At 29.8% G+C, this 6717-nt stretch overlaps 1 long non-coding RNA gene across 2 annotated transcripts; it reads left to right on the forward strand.

Annotated features, from left to right (window-relative positions):
* On the forward strand, positions 3750-6515 carry LOC107608843. 2 transcript variants are annotated; one of them, XR_002351202.1, is made up of 7 exons: positions 3750-4070; positions 4172-4204; positions 4668-4797; positions 4870-4905; positions 5089-5195; positions 5776-5884; positions 6392-6515. It is a non-coding gene; the product is annotated as an uncharacterized LOC107608843 (long non-coding RNA). The 2 variants fall into 2 exon arrangements; XR_002351201.1 differs by having other exon boundaries at positions 3763-4070; positions 5776-6502.

Below are 6717 nucleotides of genomic sequence, written 5' to 3' on the forward strand. Positions count from 1 at the left end.
TGAAAGTCATTTAATTTATAAGTGTAAATTTTGAAAATTAATATATTTATAATATTTATTTAAAAAATAAATTGAAAAAAAGCCGAAGAAGAATTGTTATTAGATTATTCCTAAGAATGCTGGGAAAGTCATCTTAGTGGACATAATTATTCCCGTTGTACCTAATAATGTGATGAGCCTATTGCCAATACTGTTTTTTTAATTATATTTGATGATAAGATTGACAATTCAAATAAACAACCCGATTTTATTTAGTTCTTTATTGATTCATGACCCACAATTTTGTTAATTCTTTTTTTTTTAATGAGCACAATTTATTATTTTTAATTAATAATATTTAAAAATATTAGCTAAAAATATAATATTAAACTGCTCAACAAAAATATTAGATTATTGGTTAAAAATATTAATTAATATATATTAAAATTATCAACCCTTAAATTTTTCTTAATATTTATTCTTATATTTCGTTATAGTATTTTCCGGTGCTTTGCACAGATAATAAAGCTAATTATTAACAAATAACTTATTAACCTATAGATAATATACAAAAAATAATAAGATAAGTATGCCCTGTTTAAAAAAAAAATATAAGTATGTCCTGAAAATTTTAAGACAGTCTTATAAAATTCTAAATAAAAAAATTAAGTTCCCAACAAAATTTTAGGATTGTTTTATAAGTTTTCGAGTAAAAAATCCCGAGTAAAATCCTGAAAATTTGCAACACTCAATATATATATATAACACGGAATTCATTCTATCTTTTAATCGGTTCCATACTTGCAGGCTAAGTGTTTCCCTATGATTCTTTAAAAGACTTGCACAATATTTTTCCCCCTAAAAACTCATAAATTTATTGTAAAATTGTTTTAAAGACTTATTTGACACTTATTTTTTCCTTGAAAAATTCCGAATTTATCGTTAAAATCCTTTAAAAAACTACCTCTCTTATTATTCTTAAACTTTTACGTAAGTCATACATGAGATACATAGATATGATATGATACACCAATTTCTGTATACTCTCCTAGATCGATGAGTTCAATTATTGCAGGGTTCACCCACGAATACAGTCTCTTCCCATATCCACATTATAATGTAATTCAGTTTATATAGACTCCAACTCTAAGCTACATACACAACTAACACCATCTAATAATTTCTCTGCTTTGTTGCGTGGTTTACTTAATTTCCGAATTCACATATATGGCTCTTGCATCAAATGTTTCCGATGCAAAACTTGAGAAACAAGAAGATGATGCCTTTTTGTTTGCACAAATGGCATGTTCAATTGCGGTTCCAATGGCTGTGAGGACCACAATAGAGCTTGGTGTATTTGAGATCATAGCAAAAGAAGGCGAAGGTGCAAAGCTCTCAGCAAAAGACATTGTGGATCGCATTGGAAGCAACAACCCTGAAGCAGCATCAATGTTGGATCGTGTTCTAAGGCTTCTTGCAAGTCATTCATTACTGTCTTGTTCTGTTGTTGAAGATCCAGAAAGCTCTAATAACTTGCACCACAGGCTACTGTATAGCCTCTCACCTGTTACATATATATATATGGTGAAGTCTCTAACCAGAATATTAATGGCTAAAGAGGGCCAAGAATTGACCTTCAAATAAAATAATGACACTTGGTAGATTTGGCTTCACAACTTTTCAATAGTCAAAGGGTGGTTAAGAGTGTGCAATAATTACTAAAAAGTTATCATGTAGATAAAATTATCATTTGAGGTTACTTTATATGTTATTGAATCTTGGACAAAAATATTATTAGGTCATTATACAAAATAAAATCAAAACTGCACAAGCATGAGGTCCAATAATTTTTTTTCTGGCACAATTGTAAAATAAAATTTATTTCTTTAATAATATATTCCTTAGTTTGTTTGTATTTCTCTAAAAAAATAACCGTAAAAAATATTATAATACCCTAAAAATTTTATTAAGGGAACAAAATTAATATTTTTTTACCACATATATTTGTAAGATTTATTTTTTATATTTGTTTAAAAAATTGTTGGACTGAGAGTGTTCGTTTTTTTTTAATAATTATACAAAAAAATAATAATGAATTAATATAAATATATTAACATTTGTAAAATACATGTTATAAACATTAAAGTTAGTCACCAGTATAAAATATATGTTAGAATATAAATACACATTTATTATCTATTATATACTACTAATTTTACAACTAAAATATGCCACATGTCACTTTTCATTGCAATTAAAATCAAATTTTTCTCTCGAAAATTAAAGAGTTCTCTCCTCTTCTCTCTCTCCCTTCCTCTATCTCTCTCTTTCCTTCACTCACTCTATCTCTCTTATATATCATTATCAATTACTAATTATAAATTTGACAATCAAAATATACAACATGGCATTCTCTAATTACATTCAAACAAAATTAAAATTTTGAAATTGAATATAGCTATATTATATATTATATTTATATATTACTAACTAATTTAATAACTAAAATGTGTCACATGACACTCTCTTATTAAAATTTAAAGAAAATATTTTCTTCCAAAATTACTAAATCTCCTTCTTACATTCTCTTATCTACCTCTTTTTTTTTCTACTTCTCTCTATCCTTCGCACTCTATATATAATTTATATTTTATATTAGAAATTTGACAAATCAAAATGTGCCACCAAATATTCTTTTATTGTAATTAAAATAAAAAAAATTTTAACTTCCAAAATTAACAAACTCCTACTCCCATTCTTCTTTTTTATCTTTCTCTCTCTTTTCTCTCATTGTCTATTTTTCTCTACCATTTTGTTCTACAAAAAATAAAATTAACAACATAATATAATTTATAGAGTGAGTGAAAGAACGAGAGAGATAGAGAAAAGGTGAGAGATGATGGAATAATTCTTAAATTTTGGAAAGAAAATTTTTATTTTAATTACAATAAGAAATTAATATGTGACACATTTTGGTTGTAAAATTAGTAGTATATAATAGATATAATACATATGTATATATATTTTATATTGGTGGCTGACTTTAGTGAATAATTTTAGTGTACACATAGTACAACCCTTTATTTAGTGAAGTTTTAGTCTTGCATGGAATGGTTAATTTCATTAAAAAAAACTTTTACTGTAAATTTTACACCGAATCAATTCTACAATCAAATCACAAAAATTTATTGAATAATTAATTTACAAAGAGAAAGAGATTTCATTATTTAAACCTAAATTTAAAAAAAAATTGTGATTGTTTAGTTTGAATTTTAGTCTTTTTTAAATTTATGTTTTTTGATCTCTCTTACACAATTATATATTGACATGTACTTTTTTTTATATTATACAAAAAAAATTAGCACTATTATAAAATATAACCAATAAAATAACCAATAAAATATAATAGCACAAAATATTTACGAAGACATCACTATTATTAAACATATTATAAATAATATTATCAACCACTACTAGAAAACTAGTTATTACAGATGGATATTTCCGACGGATTTTATCCCACTGAAATACAGACGGAATTTCAGAGGGATTTTTTTGTCGGAAAACAAAAAAAATAGATTAGCATAAATTACAGACGGAAAAGAGAATCCGTCTATAATTCAGTCGGAAAAATTAATTTTTTTTCCGTGGAATAGTTACAGACGGATTTTCCGTCTGTAATTAAGTAGACAAAACGCTACATTTTATTAAATTATTACAGACGAAAATCCGTTTGTAATTTAAAATTTTTCGTCAGAAAATATTAAAATAAGAGTTGTGAGTGAAAAGCTCCTCGTTTCAATCACGGTACTTCTCCAAATCTCTACACTCATCCCTTCCAAATCCTCCATCAGCGGCGCATCTCAGCTTTCTAATTTCATGTAATTAATTTCTCTTTTTCCAATGGATCTTCTTCGTCACGCTCTCTTCCGTTCCTCCTCCTCCTCCGCCGCCGCTCTGCTGCCATTGTTCGGTTGTTCCTCTGAGTTTTTGGCGTCTTCCGCCGCTGCCGCGACCACTCGCGTCGGACGATCTCTCTCTATCATCCTTTGCGTCGCACGAGCCCCCTCCCTGTGATTCTGTTGTTTAGGGTTCAATTTTTCTGTGCCAATTTTAGATTATCAGTTTTTCTTCGCAGTTTCTATCTTCTTGTTGTTGTTGATGCTGATTGAGCTTCTTGTTTCTGTTACAGTTTCTATCACATGCTGGTATCTCAAAACAGATGGTAATTTTGCCCTTTCCATTCTCTTTCTTCTATTTAAATGTTTCTAATTTCCAGCTTAGGGATTCGATCACCTGTTCTGAGCTTGTTCCACGATTCTACTCTATTTGTGATTTTTTTTTTGTGTGGATAAATGCATTGCTTTCAATCCTTCATCTTGGTTAATTATTTTGGAACCCTAGAATTGCACATTCTTAATTAATCAGTGTTCTAGCAATACAGTGAAATTCTTTGAACTCTTATAGATATAGAATGGAATTGAACTTCTAGATTATGGCTTCTCTTAATCACTTATTGCAGCAGATAAATTTATCTATGCAGAAATTACAGTATTAGGATTATTTATTGCAGTATTATTCTCTCTTCTGTGATTTGGAAGTTGTAGAAGTAGTTAGGTGATATGTTAAGATAGAATATTGAAAGGTTCCTTTTTTTTTCTCCTTCTGTTTTATGACCTTCTTTTCAGCTTAAATATTAATGAAAAATAAAATTAGCTTTGTCTATGACCTACTTGGCTGAGGAGTGAGGAGCAGATATTCCGATATGATATCAAGTTTGGTGGAAAAGCCTAAACAGCTTTTCATGAAAGATATCAGGTTAGTGCACTAATTGATTCTATGGATTTGTTAAATAGGAATTGGTTACTAACTTGGTTATTTTGGTGGCAGGATGCTGCCCAAGTATAATGTCACTGCCACGTTAAGGTTGGTTTTAAATTAATTTCTGTTTAAAAAATGATAAATCTAAAGCATCAAGCAGAAATTGGAAGCTAAGAATTACTAGTAGAGAGTACACTCGAAGAGACATAATGTGAAGTTATGGGCTTATTATTATTTAGAGCATAATGTGACATTAGTTTATTTGAAATTGCATGATGCATGGTTTAGAGTTTCTTCATGTGAAACCTGGAAAAGGAGCAGCATTTGTGAGAACCAAGCTCAAGAACTATGTTACAGGGAATACAGTTGAGAAGACTTTTAGAGCTGGAAGCTCGGTAATCTATTCTAAACTGCAGTTTTAGGGCTCATGCTTGGAGTTGTTATGTTCATAATTGTCACTTGAATAGGAAAAGGAAATGTTTTGGAGTTTTAGTAGCTATTATCCTCTATTAATAATATTACATAACACAACTCTCCTCTATTATCCGAGTTCTGGAGAAGCTATGCAAAGCACATCAGTGAAAAAATTGCTAATCCGAGTTTTAGTAGCAAAAAATTTCAATTTTGTTTTCATTTGCATGCTCAACGTGTACTTTATGGCAGCTTTTTATATGGTAAGCCTCTTTTCTTTAGGGTAGCAATTATATAACCACTGCAGGCTTAAGTACCGCAATTTGCTATCAATCATTAAGATCAGGTTATAGCTCTACGGATTGTGACACAAAATATCTGAATTCATATCCTACTTGTCTTGCCCCTGTGAAATTATAAATGAATTCAATTTTTCAAAATTTGGTATTTGCGTTTTTTATTTAGATTATCAGTTTATCTATCGTTCTTTTTTTACTTTCTCCAATTTGTTGCCCATTGCTTGCACCAAGTTATAATTCTTTTGCTCCTCTGGTTCCTTCTCAGCTAGTGATTCTAAAAAGATAAAGGGGTAGTAGAAAATGTAGCGTGAGAATTTGGATGCAAAAGATGAGAGGAGCAAAGAGAGCATATAGAAGAAAATGTGGCCAGCCAGGTAAGTTTGCTTATAACTGTGTAGATACCAGCCATGAACGCCACAGAGAGAGTTACAAGTGTAGTGCCAAGAAGCGGCATTGCCAGCTTCATAGCGAGAATATCTTTTGTATGGCACTAGTTTTTCAAATGGTCAAGCAATGACGTTAGATAGAAGTGTATCAGATATAATTTTAATTTTAAATTAGGTAGAACTTAGCAAATAGAATCCAAGTTGATTAAAAGGGCATGCATATGCATGAAGGAAAATGGTTCATGAGACTTATCAAAATTGTGTATAGTCTATGAAATCCAGGTCATTTTTTAGACTGTTAATAGCTTTTGCTTGTTAATTTGTTATTATACAGTTTTGTATATCCAGATGCTTAATATTTTTACTTATATGCTTAAAATTTTATGAATTATTCTCTGGAAAGAAAAAGAAAGGAAAAGCTTTAGAGGGGTTTTCTAGTAATACGTTATGTTATATCATGCTAATATCTTTTATTGTTTTGTGCTTGAATTGAAGGGATTTCATGTGGAATAAGCTGACAGGCACAATACCAAAGGAGATTGGGAATATTGCAACACTAAAACTCTTGTAAGAACCTATACCAAAGAAGATGAAATTATTATAATTGATCCTCATCAAGTTCTCTGGCTTGGCAGGAGTCTGAGAAACTGCAATCTACAAGGAACTGTTCCTGATTTTAGCCCAATAGCAAATCTTAGCTATTTGTATGTTTAGCTATCTCTGGTGATTTTGCATTGTGACTAGTGACATTGAAATAATTTTCTTCTCCTTTTTATGGCTACCCTCTAATTTGTGGTTGTTGGTTCATGTTGTAGAGATCT

The sequence above is a fragment of the Arachis ipaensis genome, chromosome B07 (assembly GCF_000816755.2).
Source record: "Arachis ipaensis cultivar K30076 chromosome B07, Araip1.1, whole genome shotgun sequence".
Lineage (NCBI taxonomy): Eukaryota > Viridiplantae > Streptophyta > Magnoliopsida > Fabales > Fabaceae > Arachis > Arachis ipaensis.